The 26432-nt window shown below is 53.0% G+C and overlaps 1 protein-coding gene across 1 annotated transcript in view; it reads right to left on the bottom strand.

The window, feature by feature from the left end:
- LOC137143724 (CYFIP-related Rac1 interactor A-like) overlaps positions 1 to 23020 on the bottom strand; it is a 36706-nt gene extending 13686 nt beyond the window's left edge. The window contains exons 1-2 of the mRNA XM_067533668.1: positions 22797 to 23020; positions 531 to 603 (exon numbers count right to left, since the gene is read on the bottom strand). The gene's annotated coding sequence lies outside the window, so the exon portion shown is untranslated. The remainder of the gene's footprint in view (positions 1 to 530; positions 604 to 22796) is intronic.
- Positions 23021 to 26432: the final 3412 nt, after the last annotated feature.

The raw sequence follows: 26432 nt of genomic DNA, 5'->3' as shown, positions 1-26432 counted from the left end.
AGCCACTGGCCGGGATCCCTCATCCTCTCTCAATTGCAATGAAAGATACACTAGCGCCCTTGCAATCTCTCCCTCTAGTCTATTGGTAGTAGCGGCATCAACGGGTACCAGATCGTGAACCTGGGTTGCTATCCTCGGTGCCTGTATGAATGACTCCCCTGGGGAGCAGAGCTCCTATGCCATCAACTTGCTGGCTGATTCTGGCAGGAGTCAGGACTGGAAGTCGTGCTCCGATGTAACTTCCCGCAGTGACTCCTGCTACCAGGAGCTAGAGCAGCTGGCTGCTTCCCCTTTTCACCCATTCAGTACAGTGACACTGAAGTGGTTTATGCTGTTCCCATGCCCCTCCAGTGCCTGCTAGGGGAATTAGGTTTAAACTGGTGCTTTTACATCATGAGCGAGGCTGGGCCTAGACTCCCCGTGAGCTCCCGTTAGTAAACGTCTCAACCTCCCGTCTAAGGCCGTGGCCACCTCCATTCCTGGCCTCCCAGCCGGGTTTGCTCTGAACAACAAGAGATGATGGTCTTTACCTTGGTTTCGGATGCTTCAGTGACCGCTACGGCTGTGTAACGCTCATCAATCACTTCATCAGCTGGCAGGAATCTGCAGTGTGAAGGAGAGGGACAGAACGTCACTGGAGGCTTCCAAACGTAGGCCCGCTTCATGAGCGAAGCGGTCCCCTATAAACCTGCTGACAGTGGGGGGCCAGGTGTCCGTGTTGGAACCCAGGGCCTGACTACCTGAGCCCAGGCCTTGCCCAGTCATCCAGGGAGAGCTCCCAGGGAGCTCAGACAAGGCCAGCACAAAGCCCCCGGGACACCAGTCACAGGGCGGAAGATATTAGGGTAACACCAGTTAAAATCCCTCCCTACAAGCTACATCATGGCCTCATTGGACACTTCATTCATTTGTACTCTGGCTCCTCCAGTGCAGATCATCTTCCTGGATGTATCTCCAAACACGCTGGTCCTATCCGAGGAGGACGTTCCTATCAGAACCACGTGACTCAGAGGTCACCCTCCGGCTAAGAGGTTAACTCCTCTGGGCCAGGGCAAGTGTTTTCTCAGGAATTAAACCCGGGATCTATATCTGAAGACAGCGCATCAGTGACTGAGTCTGTCTCTTTCACAGCCTAGCTCAGAGACGAGATTCATCCGCCTCACCTCGGGACGACCCCCATCACACCCTCCATTAATTAACGGCTGCCTTGTACCCTCTGCCTTCCCAGCCCACAAGGCAGGCTGGCCAATCTCTGTGGCAGGGAGGGACGGGCAGTAGAGAAACAGAATTCGGAGCGCCAGCGCCAGCTCAAGTTGCAGTAAAGACTCTGCGTCTCTGCCTGGTTTCCCGCTTGGTGCTAAGCTCTCCAGATCACTATGGCAACAGCTACAATCTCTCTTTAAGACATCCTCCCCCAACCCCGTATCTAGTGCTCCTCTGTCTGTCAAGACCAACAAGGGGTAAATGCCCAGGCTTGTGGCATTTTAAGATGACAACAGGGAGTTTCTAATCACCCTGTGACATGCGTCACTGCGATCCAAACTTGCCCTGTTCTCACACAGGGCTGCATGGGATTTGAACGCCCTGCACGATGCGGTTTCCTATCAGCCGGGTCGATTGCCAGATGCACATTAAAAGGCATCAGTTACCGCCACCCTAGTGAGCCGTCGAGCTACAGGCACAGATTATCATCGCTGTCGTGCTGCAGAGATGAGTTATGACTTCGGTATTGGGGGAGAACTGCCTTCTGCAAACTGGCTAAAGCCCGTATGTCAATGAGAACCGCAGCGAGCGCTAGACATCTCGTAACATTGGACGCCTCTGAAAGTTTGCGGCGTTGCTGTGTCCGTCCGGCACAAAGGCTGTGTCGGCACTACAGACCTTACAGTGGCAGAGCCGTTCTGCTGTAAGGTCTCACGTGGAGCCACTACGCCAGTGGGAAAGCTCTCGCCCGTTGACGTCATTAAACCAACCCCAACGAGCAGCGATAGCTATGGTGTGTCCCCGGCTGACACAGCACTATTCACACCGGTGCTTTTGTCGGTGAAACTTACCTCGGTCGAGGGTGTGTTTTTTCACACCCCTGACTGACAAAAGTGCTAGTGTACACATGGCCTTACATGTAAGCTAGGACAAAGGATATTTTTGCCTCTCACCCTTATCTAAATGCTAGAATGGAGCCGTGATCAGGAAGGGTTTTAACTCTACACGCAAAGAGGAAAGTTACTTCCAGAGGATCTGGCTAATTTCTCTAAAGTATTGTTAACAGACCATCAGGAGTTCAGCACAGTATTTAGGCAATTAATAAATTATCATTAAGAATGGCTACATAGACAAATGGAAGTGGCTGGTACCTGGTACTGGGCCAGTTGTCAGTAATGGACCATGCATGCTCTTTCACCCATCTAAACCATTCCGGTCTCCAGTCTAAATAGCAGGCATCCCAAACTAACTGTGCACTGGGAAAGCAGCCTGAAGCTTGGGCCAGTGAGCTAGGAGAGGTGCAAAGCTTTCTTTGGTTTTGGTTCACATGGGCTCAAAGCTCTGGAGTACAGTTGTGTATTTTACGTTTGAATCTGTCCAAAAACTCAGTGTGAAATGCAGTCACAGCCAGCCCTTTAAACAGAAACCATATAGCAGGGCTGAGTTTTGAACAGAGCAGGTATATGGTGGTATGACCATACCAGCAAGGCAGGATGGTTACTTAAAAAAAGAAAAAAACACCCTTTTCTGAATGTGACCCGATGTAGTGCTGTCTTCCTGAGTCTGCAGCCAGAGTGAGTCACTAGTTTGAAGAGGTGTGAAGTGGCTCCGTTCATCTCCATGGGTGATGAATGCTGAAGCCTGACACTGGAATGTCAACATGGACCTATTTACCACTGATCATTTGGCAGAAACCTCCAGCTACATCGCTACTGGGCAAGAGTGGAGACTGTGGGCAGGACTTGACTTTTTTTCCTACTCTGATTCTTCTCGCATGAATCCCTCCTGAAACCATAACTCAGCCCAGGATCATATGAACCTTGGCAAACTGAACAGACTTTTAGGTTTGAAACCTAACTATGACTGTATTGCAGAGCGCGACTCAATTTGGGTAAAGGATTTAAAAGACCTTTTTATTTCTGTTTTCTCTTGTGTTTATTTTCAGCGCTGTTTCAAGTTGCCAGGGAAGTTTCTACACAATATGGGTATGAATTTCACTATGTTTGCCCCTCGAAAATGAGGCATGCTCCCTGCTCTTTTCTTAAAGGACACTTTCCAGTCCTGGGAAGCCACTCTGCCATAGGGCTATCTATTCCTCTTGCACAGCACACAAGGAAGCAAAGTCTTGGAGATTCTTTAGAAACGCTGGATGGCGCAGAGGAAAAAGTACAAAGAGAAAGCAGAACTAAGCTAGAGATACTCAGCATAGCCATCCCATGGTACTGAGCAAAGCTGGGTAGTGATGCTTAGACGCCTCTGATCCTCAACAACACTGTCTAATTTGAGGCAGAAGTACTCATTGCACAGTGTCAGTGAGATGCTAAGGCATAAAGAAACAGCTGTAGTAAACCCATCAGCTCTCTCCAGAGGTCTGGTCTGCCACTTGCCACAAACCACCGCGTAGTGTGACACTGAGCAAACCGGCTCTGTTCAGGTCCTTTGGTTTAAGGAACTATGTGTCACATAGGAAGAAACCGAAGTGAGCCTGAAAGCCGAGACAATCGATTTCAGCAGCGTCCCTTCAAAATGTAACCATATTCCCTCTCCTGGGCATGTGGGGAAAAAAAATCTCCTCCCACAATCAAGAAGTGAAGGGCAGACGCCACTTGCAGAAGGATGGCGGGACAGACTTGTGGTGAATACGCTGGTCTCAGTTCCTGGCCCTGCCACAGCCTCTCTTTACCTCTTGATGTCTTAGTTCCCCAGCTGTAAAATGAGGGATGAATTATTTCCTTTCTCCCACCCTTTGTCTCCCTGGATTGTAAATTTTGGGGGGGCAGGGCCCATCTCATAGTATGTTTGTGCAGCACCTCCCATGACTGCATCTCCAGCTTGTGTACAACCTCTAGTTGCTACTACAAGGCGAATAACATTAGTAATTCCTATGTCTCTTCATTGTGGAGAAGTCCAAGACACTTACATTCACTAACTCCATTATGAACCGTGTGACTTTATGGCATGTTGAACTGCAGCTGGCAGCCGCGCCCGTCTTTCCTCCCGCTTTTACTTTATCTTTTTCTCTCTCTGTTAATTGTCCTTTTGCAAAGTTTTCAAATGTCAGAGTTAATATTAGGATGGAGAATACGGCACGTATGGAAGTAACCGAGGTTTCTTTCCTAACAGAAAGGGATGGGGCTAGACGCCACCAGAATGTAATAACTAGATTTATCTTTCTAACAAATTGTTTTATTTCTTATCAAATCGATTTTAAGAAAAAGTTCTACGTGTAGATACGGCCTAGCCCAACAGCATCTCGGTCCGTGACTGCGGAGCCTTTGTGTTACTGCAGTACACACTCTTACTGTTCTTCAGTGCGACATTTTTCCTTAGAGCTGGTTAAAAAAAAATGCCTTTTTTTTGGTGGGAATCATTTTTTAAAAGTTTTTTTTTTAAATTCTAAATTTTTAAATTTTTAATTTTAAATGTTTAAAATTTTAAAATAAAACTCCAAAATTTTGAATTGAAAAATGTTAGCTCTTGAAAACTGTTTTTGTTTTAATGTTTAAAAATCAGTTCTCAGTAGAAATGTTCAATTTCTGAAACCAAACCGTTTTGCTGAAAACCAATTTTTTTCTTGAAAACTGAACATGTTTATATATATTTAAAAAAAAAAAAAAGCATTCAGTTTCTGATTTTCTTTTGAAAAACTGAACAACTTTCATCAAAATGAAATTTTCTGCAAAAATGTTTGAGTTGAAAAACTATTTTTTTGTCCCCAAAAATGTTTCAATAAAAAATGTTTCCTGCTCTAGTTCTGATATAGGTCCTGATCGTAACCGCTATGGCATGTTGTAACGCCTGTTGACATCAGTGGAGCTGCGCGTCATTAGCATCTTTCAGGACCGGACCTTGCAGGTGCAAATCTCAAAATGCAGGCATCAGATAAATGCTCAGTAATGTTAGGTGAACAGTACACACAGATTCAGACCAGTCATCCACATCTTCCACTGCATTTGATCCCATTGCTTCCTGACCTTCACTCCTCTTTTACAAATGTCACTGCCGCCCATGGGGTGCTCTAGGAATTCAGTTCTACTTTGAAAATGACTCAGTGAGAGAAGCATCTTGGAGTCTGGGTTTGTCTCAGCAAAAGACATTTCTTTTTTTAGCTGCCACAAGTCCTGCCAACTTCCCCTGGCGTCTGAAAGCCAAACTGGGTTCTTTCGGTTTTGTGTATCATCACCAGTAATATTAATCCTGCCACTGGGATTATTTTAACAATTCTCTTGATGATGCATGAACCAGAATAGCATCCAGCTCGCTCTCCTCTAGCTATGCCAGCTCTGCAGGCCTAACGGGGAATAAAAACCACTAAAAGCATATTTTTGTCATTGGAATCAGCAGATCTGACTGGCAGGACACCCAGCTGTGAAAGGTACCGTTTTTACCCAGTCACCTTGTCTGTGACTACACAGTGCTGCAACGACACATTAATACCAAAATAAAGACAACCAGGGCTCACTCCAGAGCTGCTGAGCACGGAGGCTGGGTGCTAGGCCAAAGGGATTGAGGTGCCTAGCTCTGATTGATTTCAATGGGAGTTAAGCACCCTTGGGCCCTACATCCTACCATACTGCCTGCTCTCAGCTTTCCAATTTGTCTGATGTTATCCCTAAGGGCAGTCGAGCCCTTCCTGCTGTGGATGAGGGTAGCATGTGCCTCTATGCTCTGCTTCTTGAATGCTCACCTTATTTGCCTCTATCATTATATTTTTTTATCACCAGCAGTCAGTGGCTTTTGGAAGCCAGCCAGCCTTTCGTGGAGGGATTCCATACTTTTTACAGTCCTCTCCTTCAGCTCTTCCAGCTGACATCTGAGCAGAAGCCTCCCCAGGAAGGAAGGAAGGAAGGAGCCCTGCGTTGTGTCATAATACTGAGCCTTTCCATTGCTAATCCTCACAACACCTCTGTGAGACAGGTGGCCGATCCACCTTTTACAGGTGGCCGCACTGACCTTGGAAGATGAAGTGACTTGCCCAAGGACATCCAGCACATAAGTTGCGGAGCTAGGATTCGCACTCAGGACCACCTGCTTCCCACCCAGGTGCTTGTGCCCCTCAGACCACGCTGCTTTCCCGCAAAGCATTGTGTAGGTGTCTACTCAAAAGCTTTTCCAGGCAGGACACTCTCCTTTCGGCCTGCCCAGTGAGTTGGACCGCTTGGTGAGATGAAACCAGTGGCGGGACGCCAGGGATGAATTTCACCTGTTATTCTACTGGGGTTTGTTTGCTATTTTCCACGCATCACAAGAAGCTCCCCTGGCTCTGGTCAATCAGCTTTGACCCAAGCTACAGCTTTGTCCACCACTAGCTCCCAGGATCCCCCAGCAGTTAATATTTGCTTGCTCATTTCCTCAGCTCTATGTCCCAGGAAAGCCTGAATTCCCCAGCACGCTGTCACAGGCCACGAGTCTTTCACAAAACTCCCTCTCCCGCGTGCGGCAATGTGCCACTGACCCAGGTGCAAAATCTCCTCTCCCCACCCAAAAACCAATCCGTGACCGGTGCGTTTTATTTTTATGGGGTTTTTTCATTTCTTTACAAAACAACAATTCAAAGAAATCGTTAATCAATGCAATGGGCCACATTTGTTGCTGGCGTAACTCCCCTGATATTGATACAGCCTTCTTAAGGTACAGCGACGCTGCGCATTGCGGTCGGTGGCGTGTCGACTGCGTGCACTACCCACTCCCAGCATGGGTATAAATAGCAGTGCGTGGCCCTGCTTAGGTGAGTACCCTACCCCTGGGCGTGTGTACACTACACAGCTGTCTACACACCCAAACAGTGCCTCCCCCCCCATCTACACTGCTGCCAGAGCCTTTCCCCACCACAGGGACGGACTCCGGCAGTGCGGAAAGGATCCGGTAGCTCCCCACTGCTGAGGGTTTCCCCACTGCCACAGTCTTTCACTGACTCCTGTAGCTACCCGCTGCCATGTGACGCAGCCTGATTTTCACTGCGGCATGTAGCTACATGCTGTTGCAGGCGGTGTGCAGTGTAGACATAGCCTTAGGTTCTTATATGTTCCCCCATGCCACATTATCTGAGCTCTTCCCCTGTGAAGTAAGGAAGTACCAGTATTCCGTTGTATAAATGGGGAACTGAGGCCTCGAGAGGCTAAGTGACTTGCCAAGGTCACGCAGGAAGTCTGTGGCAAAGCAAGGACCTAAGCCCAGATCCTAAGCTAGTGCCCTAACCACTGGACCGTCCTTCCCCTCGGTTTATCATTTGTTAGGAAACCTTCTGTAACTTGACTGTGTGAGATTGTTTATTTTCAATGACATGGAACTAAGTTCCCAAACACTTCTCCCGTCATTAGTTTTCCGTGATTTATGAGCCTGTAGGTGAGTTTTTCATCACCCGCCGTTCCCACCAGGCCCAGATGCAGGAATCTCTTGTCATCCAGGGATTTATGACGGATGCTCAAGCCACAGCTGGTAAATGGAATTGTTTTGGTTTTTTTTTTTTCTGTTTTAAAGATGTTTCCAGAAGCGGGGCCACCACTTAGTACCAGCGTGGCCCCTGAAAAATAGCAATGGGTAATGAGGAAACCAACGAGGAATCTGACATAGGAATTGGCTTCAGAATACGGCCTAAGCAACAACCAGCGTAAGGTCACCATATTATTATTATTGTTATTAATTTATATTGCGGTAGCACTCAGGAGCCTTCGTCTTGAATTAAGACCCCTTGTGCTAGGCGCTGTACAGACATGGAACACAAAGACATTCCCTGCCCCCCAAGAACTTACAGCTCACGTATAAGGCAAGAGACAACGGATGGAGACAGACAGGGAGCACAAGGAAACCCTAGCTTCTCCTAGGTGTCTCCCACAGCAGCTACCGTTGACTTTAACAGGAGCAGCATGGGTCCTTTGTCAGTGGCGATACTTCTGCCGAACCACCAGCCTGCCAGTGGCTTAATGCAGATGGGGATGGATCAGTGATGTGCTGGTGGGGGCTTTTGTTAAAGTTCCACCACGGGGTTTGTGTGGTTTTCCTGCTTGGGTGGAACACATGCCCCCTACCGCCACCCCTAGCTTCCACCCCTGATCTTGATACGTCACCCCTGCAGGCCAGGCTTATCACGTGGGGCCACACTGCCAATACATGGAGCAGAGCAGATTGCACCGCTCAGCAGGTAAAGACAAAAAATCACCCCCAGGCTGGGGGCAGGAGGCACTGCTTTGGAAGCCAGCACCTGGGTTGTTCAGCAAAAGACCCCAGGTGTGCCCAAAGTGACGCCTGGCCCTCTGAGACAAATCCTGCTCTCAATGGCTCTGGGGTGAATCCATTGCCGTCAGCGGTGTTACTTCCGATGGGTGTAGCTGAGGGTAGGACAAGCCACTCCCCGCCCTCATACCTTCCCCAGCTCTGCTTTCTCGTTCATTCTTTCACTCTGGGCCAGAGGAGGAGGTAGGGATTTCTAGCGTTTGTCTGTTTGTGCCACAACTTTCCCGTTATCTAACGCTAGATTTTGTATTTAATGGGCTTCCTGCCCTGGTTTAATTAATGCAGCAGAAGATCCAAAAGGGAAAGGGTCTTAGGGTTGATTATGCAATTTGTACCTAGCTCGCCATGGCAAATTATCCCTCTTGCATGTTAGAGAAACACATTCTGGGAAGGGATCATGCCAGCCTCTGATGGAAAGCAAGGCCGCTGCTACCCAGAGCCACCCTCATTAAAACTCTCAGATGGCTGCAGTGTTTTCCGGGACAAGAAAGGCTCCATTAAAAAGCTATTCCTTGAAAAAAGCTATTACTGTGGATCCTTCTTCACCCCCGGGCCCTGACCCCTCCTCTTCCTCCCAACCTCCTGGATAAGAGGTGACATTATGTTCTGCTGAGAGAGAGGCCATGCCGTAATTGTAATAGAACACCGTGCAAAGGAGTTTGGCCTTATTTACAAGAAAGGCTACCAGGGTCTGACTCCCTCTTCAAACAGCCCTTGCAAAATAAAACCTGGTTTCATTTGGACTAAATTACTTTTGTGCCTTCCGGGAATTTTTGTGTTACTGGAGAATTAAATGAGGTCTTGACAAAATCTTTAAGAAGAGGCAAATTATTCATTCTCCTAGACACTGCCATGTACAGGAGGTTCTTGTCTCTCTCTGTGGTAAGATAACAAATCTGATGCAGCCATCCCTCATCTTTGCATATTCCCAGATGCTGTTGTAATGGGGACATAGTAACTTTCCAGGGCCAGATCCTCAACTGGTGTAAATCAGTGTAGCTGCACGGGCAAGAAACCAGTTTACACTAGCTGAGGCTCTGGTCCCACATGTTACACTATGCTATAATAGATCCGAGGTGACACGGATGTTTCCCAGTGCCAGAGGGTCATGGGTACCATTCTGTAATTCAAGGGTGTCACCTCTGCTACATCTCAGTGCTCGTCTCTAATGCAAAGCATAGAATAATCCCCTCTGGGACCAATCTTCACTTGTCATCCCAGGCAGAAGGATAGCATCCTGGTAGCATCCCGCTCCAAAGCACGAGAGAGCCCAGAACTGACTAGGAAATGCCCTTCCATCCATTTGTCTGGCCCCTCTCCATGCCCAGTTATCTTAGGCAGGCTGACTTCACTTAGTCATTTGCCCTCTGAATGGCCTTACACAGGGAGGGGTTAGCGTAGAGATGCTGCGTGTGAATGGAGCCGCGTGTGCCCAGGTCATCACTCTAGTCTTGTTTTTGTTCTCAGCAGCTTACGGCTTCTTTCCTGTTCTGTCATTAACAGGTTTCCAGGAGCCCCATGGAGTCCAGCTCCATGTCCATTGCCACCATCTCTATTGCAAAACTCCTGTTACCAGTGCTACCAGCGCCATCAGCCTTCGCACGGGCCTGCCAAAAACTCAGCAATGCCGGCATCACTGCAACCACTTCCAGCCTCGTAAGTTCCACCGACCCCATTACTATCTCTGCCCATACCAGCTCCCCGGGGTGGGCGGTTTCACTGCACAACGCGCTTTTGACTGCCCTAACCAGCGGCCATGGTGACAGGCTGGGATGATATAGCTGAAGTTAGTCCTGCTTTGAGCAGGGGGTTGGACTAGATGACCTCCTGAGGTCCCTTCCAACTCTAATATTGTATTCTATGATTCTATGAAATCAATGGATAATTGCCGGCACAGTGGCAGCTCTGCATGGACACTTGTTAATGAAGAGCCGTTCTGAAAGTGCCCTTGTGTGCATTGTTGTGGCTGCCAGGCCGGCCGAAGGAATCCCTGCTGCTTCAGAGCCCCCTAAATGGGACACAGGCATCTGCACTGTACCCGCCGGGGCTTTGGGCTTAATCGGGGCCGCATTCCCAATTGAGGGCACTGGGCCGTAGGCAGTCTGGCCCAGCTGCCCTCCTCCATCTGGGAGAGCGATTCTGTTAAACGAACAGCTGTGAGCGTTACACGGGATGACGTTAAAGCTAATTGACTCTGATTTTTGCTTCTTGGTGTTTGTGAAATGGGGCCAGGGCATCAGCTGCCCCAAGGGCAGGATTGCCACTGCTCCGAAACCAGCATAACTTTCCTCCCTGGCATCCGAACCACTAGCATCCTCCTTGCTAACACTGCCTGCGTCAGAGACACTAGCGCTGCCCAGCTACTGCCACCATTACAGCCAACGCTTCCATCACCGTGACCAGCAACTCTAGGGTTAGTTAGTATCACCAATACTTAACCACAGTCGGTTACCCAAACAAACTGCCTTTCCCCAAACGGGCCGGGACCTCTTCCACATGTGAAGGCAGCCCAATAGCCTGGACACAGACACACAACCGGAGAAATGAATTCACTAAATGGAGAAGCAGAGCTGATGGGAAGTAAAAATCCAGGCCAACATTTTCACAGTTGGGTCCCTTAAGTGAGACACCTCCATCGGCGTTTAGACACCTAGATAATTTGATTTCCAGAGGTGTGGAACACCTCCACCGGGCACTGCCGATAGATATCCTGTGCGGCTGAAAAAAAGGCCATTGGTTTAGGCCCTTGGATGTAGATTTAGGTGCCTCTCGTTGGTTGTTTATGGTGGTGTCCACACTATGGCTTGTGCTTTTCAAACATTAAAGGAGGGGCAGTGCCTGCTTTGAGGCGCTCCCAAGCTGAGGACAGACAAGTTAGACCATGGGTAGAGGAAGGGGAACAACGCCAGGCAATTTATACACAGGTCAGTTTGGTTCACCATAAGCAGTACAGCAGAAGTGGGTCTTTAAGAGGGATTTAAATGGGGCCAGGGCAGGAGGTCTGTGGATGCGTTCCATGCAAAGGGGGCCATGTGGAACTAAATGGCACCCGAGTTTGAGAAGGCTGGTGCTCTCTGTCCCTGTCTTTTCTTGCCAGGAGGAATATGTGAAGAGAGACACTTTGATGGGAGACTTTTAGCCCTTGCAGAGCACTTAATTTCTTTGCAACCCTCCACGGTGCTTGGCTCCAATTGCTCCCCACACCCTGCTCCGTTAGGACTAAAAACTGGCTTGCAGCCGTCACGGCCTGTCCTGTCTGATTCTGATCAGGTCACTTGCTGAGAAAAGTGCTTAATGACTCAACCTCAAACCAGCCAGTAGTCTCATCTTGGGAAAGGCTTTGACTGACCTGTTGCTTTTGCTTTCTGAATGGCGGACACCATGTAAACAAACCACAAGAGCAAGAGAAGGTGACTGTGAGGTCTCCATTTCAACAGGGCTGCAAGTGGAAGCTAGAAAAAGAACGCCGCTCTTTCCTGCCGTCCACAGGATGTACCGGCTGGTTGGAAACAAACGATGCACTTCGCGCTCCCCACCGACTAACCATTTCTAACCCTGGTAACTGCCCAGATACGTCCAGACCATGCCAGTCGTGCCAGTTACACCTGCAAGCACAGCATTCACGCTTCAGCTTTGAGACTGCAGACCAGATACCAGGGCGATGGGCGCGTTAGACAAACGTGACTATCTGATGAGTGGGTGGGGGTTCTCCGTCGCTCCTTCCAGCCTAGCCACCCTTTCTTCCCCTTTCTTTTCCCTTCTCTCCCTTCCTCGCATTTCCTTGAGTTGCCAATTCTGGGGCACTTAAAAATCAGCGGGGCGGGACGGGGAGTGAGCGAGGAAGTTGCTTTAATTACTGAGCTCTGAAATGCCAACCAACTAGCTACCTCCCTCCAGCTCCTGCCACACACCCGACTATCCCCAAATACCAAGGCAGCGTGTCCTCATGGCTGGTTTGGGTTTGTGAATCTCTCTGCCAAGCAATACATGCAGGAACTCCATTTTTCCTATGTGCAGATTCCCCCAGTTGTGCGTACTCATGACACCCCTGCAGCAGCCTCTCAATCTATGGTCATCCCCCACAACTTGGCGTGGTGCTCTGGCTCTTCAACCCCCCCAGTACAGAGCTATAGCAGCCCGGAGATAGGGCCAGTCTTTTCCAAGCAGGGATTTATGAGACTTCAAACTCAAGTGGTGGCTCGGTAGCCCCAGGGGTTGCTGGGTTAGCTCTGGGTGTGCAGGACTTTTGGTTTTCTCCCAGTTCAAGCACTGACTTCCCATTATTTTACATCTTCAGCTGAACGGGTCATTTTTTCTGCTGGTTTGTCGGTTGATTCTTCCCACCCTGCGTCCCAGCCATGTGATGGTAATGCCATGTCCTGGGAGCACTCTGTGAGTGTTTGCTGTGCTCTCATCCGACAGAAGAGCGCCGGCTGCAGCTGACTTCTGGCCAGCCCACGCGAGGATGAGCAAATTCACCCGAGAAGCTTCCTGTCAGACCTGATCCAAAGCCTGTTGTAGTTATTACCATGGATCCTAGCAGCTTGCCAAGCCAACAGGGGTGAGTGGCGTAGCGAAAGCAGTGTCTTCGAGTGGGTTATGCACAAAAAGGCTGGCAGCCCTGAATTCTAATCCCAGCCCTGCCACAAGTCAGTCGTTTAACCTCAGTTTCCCCATCTGCAGGGAGGGCAGGTAACACCCCTCCCGCAAGGTGCTGTGAGGATTAAGTAGTTGATGTCTGTACCGTGTTTTGAGCTTGCATGCTGCAGGGTGAGTGCCAGGCATCCACTGTAAAACTTCAAACTGGGCTAAACCCAGGGCTCCATGGCCAGTGTGTCCCTGACTTTCAGGGTGTTTTGGGGTGTGATTGTGGAGCAAAGAGGTGGGTGAGGTGGGTGGGTGGATGGAAGAGCAGATGTGCAGAGGGTAGCTGTTCTTCTGTTACCAGATCCCTCTGTGGCATTTGATAGCATCGACCATCACGCCTCAAAAGATGTGACCAGCCTCCTGCCTCCGGGATGTAGCCCGGGTTAATGGGAAAGCAGCGACGCTGACTGTCAGATGATGAGCTGGCCACAGTGACCTTAAAACAACGCCAGCTGGTCCAGCGCTCAGCCCTGCTGGTCACCGAGGCCCAGGTCCTCAAAGGCATTTAGGTGCCCAATTCTCCTGGGCGTGAGGCACCTAAATACCTTTGACAATCTGGACCCAAGAGCTCATTGTTCCCGTGCTCCCGTTGCTGTCTCCTCATGCAGAGGGTCACATTCAAGATCCCGGCTTTCATCACCAAGGCACTCTGTGACATCATCGGCCCTCCCGATGTAATGTAACATCTTTCAGGCCGAGACCACATCCTCCCTCGACAGTTTCATTTCACACCATGCTAAAGCTGCAGATCCTAGGCCCGAGAGTGAGGGGTGGGGCCTTGTGGAGCGGGTCTGAGGCTGCGGCACTCCCTGGGCGGTGGTGAGCAATGGCCACAGCTCTCTCCACCCTCACAGGGACGGTGCAAGCCTGGCTGTTGCGACTGAGCCTTCGCAAGAGATGCGCTAAATACCATTTCCAACTACCCCTAGAGCAGGGCGGCATTTAGGCCACCTGGAGGATGTTCGTGCATGCAAATGCTGGTTTGCACGGCACGCCCAGAGGCTGCTGGGATGAACACGGTATCAGTGGGGGAGACAGATGTCACCAAATGGCTGGTGTGCTACCCTTTGTCTGCTTGTTGGATCCGCCTGTTGTCTCTCATCTTAAAGACAGCCCTTACCCCAGAGCACTGACAGTCTGTTATCTGCATGTGGAGCACCTAGCATGGGATGGCCCACCACATTGCAAATAGTGACCAGTGTGAACAATCAGGACAGGGTGGGGGGTAATAGACACCCATGTAAGGAAAAGCTCCCGAAGAGCGGGACTGTCCCTATAAAATCAGGACAGCTGCTCACCCTAAGTACAAATAATAACAGGTGATGCTAACTTTCACTCCTGTGGCGCTGGGTTGGATTGGAACTAGCAGCATAGAGGGAAAGTCTCCAGGCCCCCGCCTGTTCCTCCATTTAGGATGCTTTTGGTCCATCCCTGCACAGCAATTAAGTTCCATGATCCTCTGCCTGAGGTTAACATGCCAAACTAACTCCTCACCCCAGACAGGGTATTTTTCAGCCTGTGGCTCGCCAAGCAGTTAGAACAACCTGGAAAAGAACAGCCGTCACTTTGTCAGATTAGAAGCTGGGACTGATACCCAGAAGTTCTAAATGAATGGGAACCTTAAATCTCCAAGAGGCCCGGTTTTTGTGTGTGGATAAATCAATACCTCCACGGGGCCTGTAAACTACCAGCCACCCATTAAACCGGAATGCAACAGCTGATGCAGTGCTTTCTGTCCCAGCCCAGGGCCAGGCCCTACGCTCTCCGTTTCAAGCTATGGAGGGAGAGGCGATTGCCCGCTCTTTTCTTCAATCCCTCTGCAACTGACAAGGACTCAGCTCCTGCACAGTAAGCACATTTTATCCCATAAAGTGATAGAAGAAGCCCTGAGGGTAAATCCAGGATTAGCGAAACCAGAGAGCTGAACAGCTTGGTGCCAAGTGGGTGCGTGGTGTGTGCACACAGCCTGCTGGATGGCTTTGGAGGTGCAGTGGGTTTTCTTTTTATATATATGAATTATTTCTTCCTCCCACGCCCCCCCAAAAAAGTACAAACCCCAAACCTCTTCATTAAATGAGCCAGAAGCCCAGAACACATCTCCACCTTCGCCAGGAGATTTCAGTGCCCTGCTGACACCAAAGTGAATTCCCCATCTGGGATCTCTCTGCAGGGCTCTGGGGCCTGGGGTGTTGTTCGGTGCCTGCGTGACTGTCGGAAGGGGCAGAGGTACCTCTGTTCTTACAAAGCCACCTCATTCTCTGCCTTTGTTCTGCTGCCACTCGATCACTTGGTGATGACCTGTTCTGTTCATTCCCTCTGAAGCACCTGGCATTGGCCACTGGGCTAGGTGAACCGTTGGTCAGACCCAGCATGGCCGTTTTTACGTGTCACTGTGAGAGCAACTGAGCCCACCAAGATTTTGCCTCGTCTACGCCTGGTACTTTGAGAGCAGCCTGTTTCTACTTCTTCCAGCCCCAACGGGTCCCACTTTCAATGGGACAGAAACCAGAGCAAAATAAATAACTAGCAAGGAATAATTGATTAGTCATATTTAGCCTCTTTTCTCCATCATCAGATGGTGATTCCCTCCTGCTGACTCCAGCAACGCCTCTTCCAATGGGTTTGCTTTCTGGACCAAACATAAAACAGTTCAAATTCCAGCTCCGCTGGGATGGGTAAGAAAAGACACGTGGGATGGTCTCTTTCCTCTGATTGGATCAGCATGTGACTGGTTCTGCAGCATATATGTGCGTGCACAACTTTAAAAGTGCTATCTGCAGGTACTCGGGCACGTGCTGCGGCTTTGAAATGCACTTCCCATGAACCATTTTTTGCCAGTAAAAGTGCTCAGATGTTTGCCTGAGAAAGAGGAGCCAACACGGCTGAAGCAAAGCCCGTGAAAGGTTCAAACAAGCAGCCGTGGAAACAACTGTCTGCAGAACACATCTCCCTGTAAGAGAAGCAAGGAGAGTTCTTGAAACGAACGCATTTATTGGTTTGCGTTGCATTGGGCTGCTGACGTCTCGTGTTTAGTGGTGCTCAGACTAGATGCCCAGTGTGGTCCCTTGAGGCCTTAAAAGCTAAAATCTCTGAATTCTTTTCAGCACGTTTTTCTAGTCCTCTGGCCTCCATAGTCTTGCTTTTTTCCGCTGGTTTCCCACCTGTCACTCCAGGGGCTTGAGTGTGTCCAGGTGCCGATAATTTGAAGGGTGCTAAGAAGCCCGAACAGGAACAGCTTGATAACACTCTGGTGGTTCTGATTCTGTGCCGGGCCAATGAGAGGGACAGGAACGGGCGGACAATTGGACTGAGACCTCAAGCTCAGTGGTCCCCCCCAAACGTCTGTAACTGAGGTGAAATGGGAGGGGGTTGGGCCCCAGGGCTGGGGCCTCAAATTTCTCTCACCAGGTTCGTTTCTGTGGCTGTGCTGCGGGCGATTCTTGCAGTCTTGGGCAGTGCAAAGAGATGAAGAAGCAGCCACAACGTCTCCTCAGCTTCCAGAGGGCTCTGCACTTTGCTCTTGGTTGCAGTTCTTTGATCTAAGGCCACCAGAAACCGGGGCCTAGACTCAAAGGGATTTAGGCTCCGAACTGCCGGAAGGTAGGATCCTAAATACTGCTGAGGATCTGCGCCCATGTGTCTCTGGCTGGCTGTGTCCCTCTCACGGGTTCTTACTTATGCCTAGGGTGCTGCAGGAATCCAGGCTCCAGCAATACCAGCATGATCCGCAACGAATAAGTAACATTTGAGAAGGAGACGGTGAGGGAGAAGGATGATCTCCTCTCTAATGGCCCTTCTGGACCACGGAGCAATTACTCTCCCTTGAATGATTTAGGCCCATTCCGTCTCTCCCGATTCCTGCAGGGCTGTGGAACGAAAGGGGAAATCGCTCTCCAGAGCCTGTTTAAAATCTCCCCTGGCTCTGCTGGGGTCTGCAGTGGTGGATCTGTTGCAACCAGAGCGGTTTTAATTTAGTGGATTCATTGTCTCTCCTGAGACTTCTCTCAGGTCACCTCCAAAATGTCTGAGGTGGGAACTGAAGGAATGAAAGCCAGGAAGGCAGGGAGCTGAGGTATGGGGAGGGAGCAGGGGAGATTCACTGCAATGTTTGGTCCTCAAGCAACCAAAAAAACCCGTGTCTTTTCCAGCGGCGTGTTGCAAGCTCAGACGACCGACCTCAGAAGCTGTGAGCTGTACAGCCCTGTGTGGATCCAAGATTCGGATCCGCAGCCATGGTGACCAATACAGCCGCAGCCGCGGGCGCGAGTATCTGCAGATTTGAGTGAAGTTCGTGGGGAAAGATCAGCCGAACTGGAGCTCCAGCTTCCGCTCCGGATGCCAAGGGCCCAGGGACGCCATAGCACAGGCTAAGCAGGTGGAAGCGCCTTGAGAGGGCTGTCTGAAGCGGCTCTTTGCTCTCCCTCCATCCTTCCCCTGTTCCCTTCAAAGGGTGTGTCCCGTCTGCTTCTCTTCTGCTGTCTGCCTTTGGGTCTCTGATACATCCCCGTCTCCTCCTGGCTGGCTGCCTTCTCGTGAAGCCCTGCAGCAGCCAGCTTGGTAGGTCCTGGGCATAGCAGGGGAGTCGCGGCTCCAGCTGCAGACTATTAAGCAGAAACAAGGCAGAAGGAGCGACTAAGGGAGGGGACGGGGCGTTCACAAAGCTGGGTGTGTGGGAGGGAGCCCTGAGCAACGGAGGGGCAGGAGGTGCCAGCCCTCTCTTTGGCCTGGGTGCCAGGTAAGGCAGACACTGCCCTTGCTGGGGGAAGGGCGGGGCAGACCCTGATGATTGCGAGTTCTCAGGCTCCGTGGCACGTGGCTGTCATCTGAACAGGTCTGCTGTGCTCTACCCACTAGGTGCCGCTCCCTGCTCAGGGATCTAACACAGGGATGGCAGGGACTCGCTCAGCCAGGTACGCAGTGTGTGGAGGACACTGTAGAAGGAAAAGTGCATTGGGCTAAATCTTTCCACACGTCCCTGCCTCACAAATCGCCACTTATCTTATTTCAGTGGTTCCCACCAATGGCCTGTTACTCACAGTCCTCGCTTGGCCAATCAGAATTTGCTTTCGGGGAGATGCAGAAGCTTAAATATATGCAGCTGAGGTTTCGTCACGTGTGGGGAACGCTTGTTCTAGGCATCAGAGTTGGGAGCCGTGACTCCTGGGCTGTCTTCCTGTCTCTGCCACTGTCTTGCTGGGTGATCTCAGCCCAGTCACTTAATTTCTCTGTATCTCCATTTCCTCAGCTGTAAAATGGGGATGATGATATTTACTGGGTGCATCTCGCAAGTCAGCTGTAAGGTGTAATTCATCCTTCCTTGCCCTCAGGTGACAGGTAAGTAACGCAAGCGCCGGGCATTCGTAATCAGCTACAGAACCGCGTTATTTTGTAACTGATTCTCATCGTCGACGAGCTGCATCTCACAAGTGTGCCACGGTTTGTCCTGCTGGCCGGTCACCAGCGTGATGAACTGAAAACCTACCGACTGGGGTGCTGGGGAGACCGGCTGTGCCACCCAGGGCCCGGCTCTGCTCTCTCTGCAGGGAGAGCCTCCGATGGGCCTTCTCTCCGCAGGAAGGCGCTACCTGTGCCGGGTCACATGGCTCCTCGTTCCCCTTGGCACTGAGCACATGGGTCTACCGGACGCCTCTCGGGTGCCGTGTGAGTGAAGAAGGAGCACTGCAGAGATGCCGCAGTACGGGGCTGGTAGGAGGAAAGCACCCAGGAGTATTCCTTCGGGAGGGCTCACTGCAGATTCCCCAGCGGAAGAGAGAGAACTGAAGGGGGGGACAGGGAGGGGAGAACAAGTGGGGGGTTGGGAGGAGGAGGGTGTGGTGCGAGAGAAGGACAGTGGCAGAGGGAAAGGAAGAGGGAGGGAGCCAGTGGGGCTGTGAAAGTCACAGAACCAGGGGCGGGGGAAGAAAGAGCAGCATGACTCCGTGCAGATCACAGCACACTTCCCCAGTGGGAGGTGGGGTTGTTCTCGAAGGGGCGAGTGATCCCCACGGGCTGCTGGGAGAATGGTCTCCTGTTCTGGCTGAGTTTCCAAATGCACCATGAACAGCTCCCCCCAGCTGTTTCTGACCAGCAGCTGTCGTCCCCCCCCCCTTCCCCCCGATCCCCCCTTGGATCCTGCGGCAAGAAAGAGGCGCTGCTCGTTTTGCAGGGTTGAAGCTCACATGGTGCGACGGGTCCATCCTGCGATGCTCCAGCCTCCCGCGGAAGCCCCTGGAAGCGAGTGTTTTGTCTCGGAGGTGAAACGTTTTAAATAAACACATGAATATTTCATGCCAATTTGTGCCTGAAGGGAAGCCGAGGCGGTTGAGCGGGAGGAGAGGCACTTCGCTAACCATGTGGTTGCTTGTCTTCACAGGGCTTTGTGGAGAGCCAATCAATGGAGGCCCGAGCAGGTGGACTCAGTTATAGGGCATAAAGCAGACTGGCTCGCAGGTTCCCAGCACCGCAAAGGTGTCTGGGTGCAGCTTACAATGCAAAGCAGTGGCCAGTGCATGTCCCAGTCCAAGAACGGCATAAATTAGATGAACTCTGCTATCGCAGTGTATGGACTCACCAGGACCCTCCAAAAGGCCATATCGACTTGAGGGGCCCCGCCCATGCGCAGAGGAAGATCCTGTCCTTCGTGCATGTGAACGGAGTGCTGGGGGAAAGGCGCCAGGCTGCCAGGCCCAGGCTGCAGCATGGCAATTTCCAGGGGAAGCGTCACCGCGCTGGCCTGCTAACGTGTCTCCTCCCTGGCCAGGATGGTTAGCTTCCAAGGGCCAGCTTTTCAAACGAGCTTAGCGTGCTGGCGGCACAGTGGGTGCCGGCTGCTTTTGGACATCTGGACGTGAAGGGTGGCAATGGGCACTGCAGGTCACTGCCTTTCCATGCCTAACTGGGAGCTGAGCCGCCCCAGCGTGAAAGGCAGAGCGTCGGCTCCACGTTCACTCAGGCCTTGTTCTCCCGGTTGGGTCTCCCGTGAGGAGGCGGATCAATGCAAGGATGGGACGCAAACCACTGAACCTGGAATGGACCAGGACCAAGGATGGACTGCACGGGGGGTCAGGTCAAGGGCAGTATCCTAATGGGCCTACCTGAAAACCAATGTGTGCCCGGGACAGGAGGCGTCCATGACCGAGCTAGCTCCATCAAGTGGAGTCAAGGCTAGATGCAGTCAGCACAGATGCTGCCCCATAGAGACCTGCTTGGCAGAGAGACGCGTTCTCATTCTGCTCCCTTCGGTGCACTGAATGTGTCTGATGGAAACTGCATAAAAACATGGAGGAGGGGAACGGCCCAGCTTGGGGAAGGCTATAGCTGTGGGGGCGAGTGGAGGAGACCTAGCTCCTGTTCCCCAAGGCGCTGTTCTGAGTCAGATCCCGATGCTGGGGGCATTTGGAGTATAATTCCCCTTCAGAGTGAAGCAGTGGGGAGCCAGCTGAGTTTGGAGATGTTCTATCCCTTCCCCCCAGCGATGCTCCAGGACCGAGGGAGCGCAGAGGTGACAGCAGAGCAGGTGCTGTAAAGTATTTCAGTTTTACAAGAGCACCCTGGGAGCTGCTGGCGGTGCCCCCCCACCCTCCCCGAGTCCCTCCCCCCACCCGTGCATCTGTGAGCTCCAGGGGGTGGGGCAGGGCAATCCAGCTGTACAAGTGACGCGTGAGTGACTCTGTGAGGGCAAAGGAGCAAGCTCAGCAGACGAGCCCGAGCAGAGCCGCATGCCAGCATGCCCCTGCAGAGAGGGAGTAAACCGGTGACCATCAGCTTGGAAAGCAATTCCTAGATATGCCACTTGGAACTCAGATGACCCCCTTCCCTCTACATCGCAACATGCCAGGCCGCCCCCGGTCAGCCCCACTCCCTCCAGATCTACCAGAGGAAATGGAGGCAATCAAGTGGATCCCTGCCAGCAACAGGGGCCTGGAGTCTATTGGGTTCACCCCACGTCTCCAGAGCCGAGCTGCAGCCGTTGCTGACACTCACTGGAGTTCCAGGAGCTGCTGCTGCTATTTTCTTCTCCAGGGACCCCTTTACCCTACCACCCCCTGCTACATCCGACACTGCCTCGCCTAGAAGGACCAGCCTCTGCCCAGGTGAGGGGGGGCAAGAGTCCAGGGCTTAGCCTGCATTCCCCCCAAGGACCCTGATGTGGAGGGACCCTCCTTTTCTGGCAATCTTCATGTTCATTCATTGCTGGGCTGCACATCCTCCGCCCCTGTCCCGAGGCGGCTGCCCACTGCAGTCAGCTCTGCTCCCTCACTGGGCCACCTCTGCCTGGAGAAACCCCTCTCCGCTGGGCTGGGACTGAAATGCAGCGAGGTTCTCGCCCTTTAGGGAGCCTGCCTTATTTGCATGTAGTTTTGGTCTGTGTGGCTCTGCAGCTGCTGCTGATCAGGGGCTGTGGTGCATTGAGCCTGAAAGCCTACATCATTGAATTTGAATCCGACTCCTCTGTGTCATGCCAGCAAGCCAAGCCAGCCAAGGCGGAGAGCTAGGTACATTCCCACCAGACCCAGCACAGGAGCAGAGGAGGATCTACAAGCCCAGGGGAGAGGTGGAAGTTTCCCCCCTATGTCCCCCCTCCCCGCACAGCCTGTCAACGGCAGACCTAGACTGACCCCAGGCAGGCCTCCTCCTTCCCAGCTCTTGTGTTGCAGGAGTTTAATAACCACTCCCTGGAAGGTGACCCGGGAATTAATTTCACGGCCTGACCTGCAATTCTCGCACCCCTCCCAGAAGCTGCCTCCACTGCCCAGCTACCCAGGCAGGGCAGGAGCCCAGGCACTGGCATCACGACAACAGCTGGAAGTCACCCTCACCAGCAAGCAACCCTTTTGATCAAGTGGAGGAAGCTACACATCAAACCTCTGCATCCCCTGGGGGAGAAGGATGCTGGACTCTAGTGGGGGGGGCCGTGCCCCTGGATGCTGGGAGCTATGACCTCTGAGCCAGGCCAGAAGCAGCTACCCCTGCAGGAGGGCAGGTAACAGGGATGAGCATGTTGCAGCCTGGTCTCTCACATCCCCCAGCCGGCAGCACCCGCTTGGGTCTGGCTTCCCCTGCCTGGACCTCTCTCCTAGCAGCCGGGCGGCTGGTACCTTCCCGCAGCCTCCTGCCCGGCCCTGCTGGGGACATGCCGCCGCGGCAAAGGCCGCCTCGGAGCCCGGCCCAGGCAGAGCCAGGGGGAGAAAGCGGCCCCCACCAGGGCGGTCAGCCGCTCAGTGCCGGCTGCTGCGGGAGAATTCACCGCAGGGGCGCCGAGGAGGGAGACGCAGCGCCCAGGTGCCGGCCGCGAGGGATGCTCGGAGATGCAGGGAAGGGGGGGGGGCAGCTTGCCTGCAAAGCCCCCCCAGCCCCTCCGCGCCTGGCAGGGAGTCACCTTCAGCTCCCCCCCGGCGCAGGGCAGCGCGAACTCCGCAGCCGGGGCCGGGCTGGGGCGCAGCGAGCCTGGCTCGGGGGCGCAGGGGCAGAGCCCCCCCGAGGATGGGGGGAAAGTAAGTGGGGAGGCTCGGTCCCGGCTCCGATCCGATCGGGCGCAGAGCGCGGGGAGCGGTCCTGCTTCTCCAGCTCCCTCCCCGGCCGAGCCTGGATCCCCGGGCTCCGCCAGCGCCGGCTGCTCCCGGGCTCTGCACCCAGCCGGTCCCCTCCCTCCCTCCTTCCCCCGCTGCACCGGTCTCCTGTCTCCTGCCCTCGCCCGCGGGGCGCCCACTCACCGCTCGCCCCGGGAAAGGCAGCCGCGAGGAGGCGAGCCTGGCTCCCGGTCTCGGTGCGGAGCTTGCAGCACGGAGGCGCTGCCGGTGAGAGGCTCCGCCGCGCCGCCCCAGCCCTTGGGTGTGTGCGCGAGCCAGCGAGCGAGCGTCTCGCGGATGCAGGCGGGCTCGGTGCAGCAGCTGCCGCGAGCAGGACCAAATGCATCACAAAGACCACCATAGACCGCTGCTCCCCCCCCACCCCCCCAGGCAGCCGTGACGTCGAAAGTGCAGGGAAGCCAGGGCCGTTTAACCCTCTGCTCGCCGCTCTCTAGTCCGCCCGCTGGAGGAGCGGGGTGTGGGGCTGCCTGCTCCCCGACCAGGAGACAGCCTGAGCCAGGAGACCCGTTTCTAAACGCTCGGCTGACCCTGCTTGTGGGGGGGCTGCCAAGCAGGCTCTTTCCTACCCTGGCAGGGGGCCAGTTCTTTCTGGGCAGCCCCAGGTGTCCATTGGCCTGGCCGTGGCTCCAGTGGCCGGAGCACTAGCCTGGGAACCAGGCATTCTACTCCCAGTGCTGCCACTGACCCGCTGGGCAATGCTAGGAAAGGCGGGTCAGCGCCATGGCCCTGTTTCCCCTCTTGCCATCGGCCCGCTCTGTTCAGTTCGATTGTAAGCACACCGGGGCAGGGACTGTCTCTCTCTGTGTGTGCCTGGTGCCAAGGGGTTCTCATCTCCACCGGCGCCTCTTGGCTCTGTTGTAATATAGATGTTAATCCCTCTCTCCACTAGACTACCCGGCTAGCCCCTGCTGTGCGTGGGTGATCTGCCGCTTGGTCCCCATGCTCCCTCTTAGCCACGCTGCTCTGCTGCTGTTTGTTCCACATCCCAGTGGCTGGCTGTGAAATGGTGCAGAGCTGGCTGTCACACTGGCACCAGCCGGCTTTCTCCATCCGGCAAGGTGGGCCAAGAAACAGGTTGAGAAACTGGACTGTGTGGACAGGGAGGCTCCGTTCGGAAGATGGGAGGGCAGGAAGCAATGGTTAGGGAAAAGTTTGAATGATGGGATCTGCCGGGCACTCGCATTGATTCCCAAGGGAGGTGGCCGAGGCATTGTCCCCATGGATTCTGGAGTGGCCTAGATAAGTCGTTAGAAGGACTGACGGGGGTGGCCTGGCTTAATGGCTGAAGCAGGTGGTCTCTTTTTGGACTTATTGCACTGCTGCAGCTATGGACTTGTCCACTCTGGCAGATGTCTCCGAGTTGGGTTTGAAGGCACCTCCCTTTCTTTCCCCCTTGCTATCAGGTCCTAATATCTCCCCAGGTTTCCCAAAGCTCTGTGAAATCTGTTCCTTTCCTAGCAATCTGACACCTGCATCTTGACTCCCAGCCGCGAGCCTGGCTCATAAGACACAAACCCACCTCCTGCAGACTCTGCACCATTCTTCTACCCACACGCCTGCTTCTTGCTACTCATCCTCCAGAAAATTGCCTTCGCTCCATTTCCACCCTTCTCTGTCTCCATCAGCTAGTCCCTATCCATCTTCCCCCACTGCTCTTCTTTGTCTTTCTCGGCATTGGGTTTGGTTGCTGTCGGTTCTTAGGGGTCTCACAGTGATGTAGCAAAGGTGATGCTGTCGGATCACAGTGAAGGATCTTGTATGTTCAGCTGTTTTAAGGGAGACAGCCCAGCCATGTGTCAGCAGCCCCCACCCTTCTTAAATGCTTTGCTGTAATTCAGTGGCTGTAATGCAGACATTTCTCAGCTCCGTGGGTTTCCAGATGTTGTGCTGTGATACCATGGACCTAACGCAGTCTAAGGGTTCCAAGTTCCCAGATGTTCAGCTTGGCTCAGTCATTTTGCAAACCTAAGACCCCAGGACAGTGAGAGCACCAGAAAAGTGGCATGTTTGCCATTTAAGGGGCTTACCTGAGCGCACCTCCTTTCCGCACGTCCTTGCGGCTAAATGCTGCGCATCGCCACCGTCTTGAGAGAGACCAACTCCTCTCTCAGCCACCAGGTTCGTGCTGTGATCACAACGGCTGCCACTGAGACCTGGCAAAGTGGCTGGGTTTGAGCCCTCACATCCTCACTCAGATGGGCTAGTATCTGCAGACCTCATGATGCCCTCTTATGGCAGGACTGTCCAAAAAGGGAAGTGGGGGGCGGGGAGGGGCATGTCCTGTCTGCTGCAGGGCCTGATTCAGCTGCGCCCATCCCTTGCTCCAGATTCCTCCGCTCTGGAATGTGGCCCAGGTGAATTGATCAGCTTTGACAAGTCAGGATCATTCCTCTGAACCCAGCCGGCGATGCATGCAGCACGCCAGCCCTGATGGCAAAAGGAGTCAGGAAATACACCCTGGGCCCTGCTTCACCCTGAGGGGTTCACATCAGGGGACGGGGCGGCTGACTGAATCCAAGACGGCAGCTCCTGGGCAAAAGCCAGGACGACAGATTTCTGACAAATTGACAAATCTACTTCTGTAAAGAAGCAACAAGGCTTTTCCAGCCAGGCTCTCCCTAGGCAGGGAGCATGAGACGATGGCCATGCTGGGCAGGAGAGCCAGGGTGAGGGACAGGAGTGCCCAAGGCACGGGCCATGTGCACCCCACATCGTGCTCACATGGCACTGGGGAAATGTGTCAGCACTCGCAGCCCAGCCTCTTCCAATGACACCAGATTTGCTGAGAGGGGCCGGCCGGCCTATGCGGTGCTCACAGATTCACCAGTGGCAGCTCAAACCTCCTTGTATTTCCATGGAGACAGCCAATCACAGGGAGATCGTCTCCTCATTCTGGACAGGCCCCTCATTCATCGCTGTGCCAGCCATCAGGGTGGTTGGAGACACAAAACAAATTGCTGTTCATCATAACTAGGGGGAGTGGGAGAGTCCCATGAGACCGGGACAAACCAGGGGGAATGTACCTCACAGGACACTGCTTCAGGAGGGTCTGACCAGGGGCCATTCAGCTTCCTAGAGCCTCGAAAAGACTGTTATAAGGATGTGGTAGATGTGGTTAGGAGCAGGGGTGCTTTGCATCGCTACACAGCATAGAGGGAAAGGGGTAACTGGGGATGTGTGACTACACAGCACATGGCATTTGGCTAAGAGAACATAAGGCTATCTTAGCACTATATTTAGCTGGACGGACTATATGGAGAGCTGGAGTTTGTGATGTATGCACAGTGTAAGGAGGGGATGTGTGGCTATGCAGAATGTATTGTAATAAGTGTGCAGCTGGGGGAATCTGTACAGCTGTACGGTTCATATAAGCAGGGAGGTGGAGGCTCAGGTGCTAGCCAGAGGAATAGCATACGTTCTGATGGGCTTCACTTTGCTATAAAGACGTGGGGCCTGTTCCAACTTCCGCTGACCTCGGCGAAGTTTTGCCTCTGACTTGCCTGGGATCAGCAGCGGGCCGGTGGACATGGGCAGGTGGTTAATTAATGGCCTTCTGACCTAACAATTCCGTCTGCGCCTGGCTCATGCTGGAAAGAGCTCCTGTGCTTTTATCAGAAGGTGTGTTACAGCCTGGTTGTGTCGCGTAAGTCTTATGTGAAATGACACGAGCTGCTATGGAGGGGTGGGAGAAGCAGAGCTGTACACGTTACTAGGTGAGTCTCCTTAAGGCTACCGAGAATATGGTTGAGGGTGTCTGAA

This window comes from Emydura macquarii, unplaced genomic scaffold (assembly GCF_026122565.2).
Source record: "Emydura macquarii macquarii isolate MOO-44397 ecotype Brisbane River unplaced genomic scaffold, CSIRO-AGI_Emac_v2 contig_3348, whole genome shotgun sequence".
NCBI classification, from domain to species: Eukaryota; Metazoa; Chordata; order Testudines; family Chelidae; genus Emydura; species Emydura macquarii.
The sequence above is the reverse complement of the archived record's forward strand: the minus strand, read 5'-3'. Positions and strand labels throughout refer to the sequence as shown.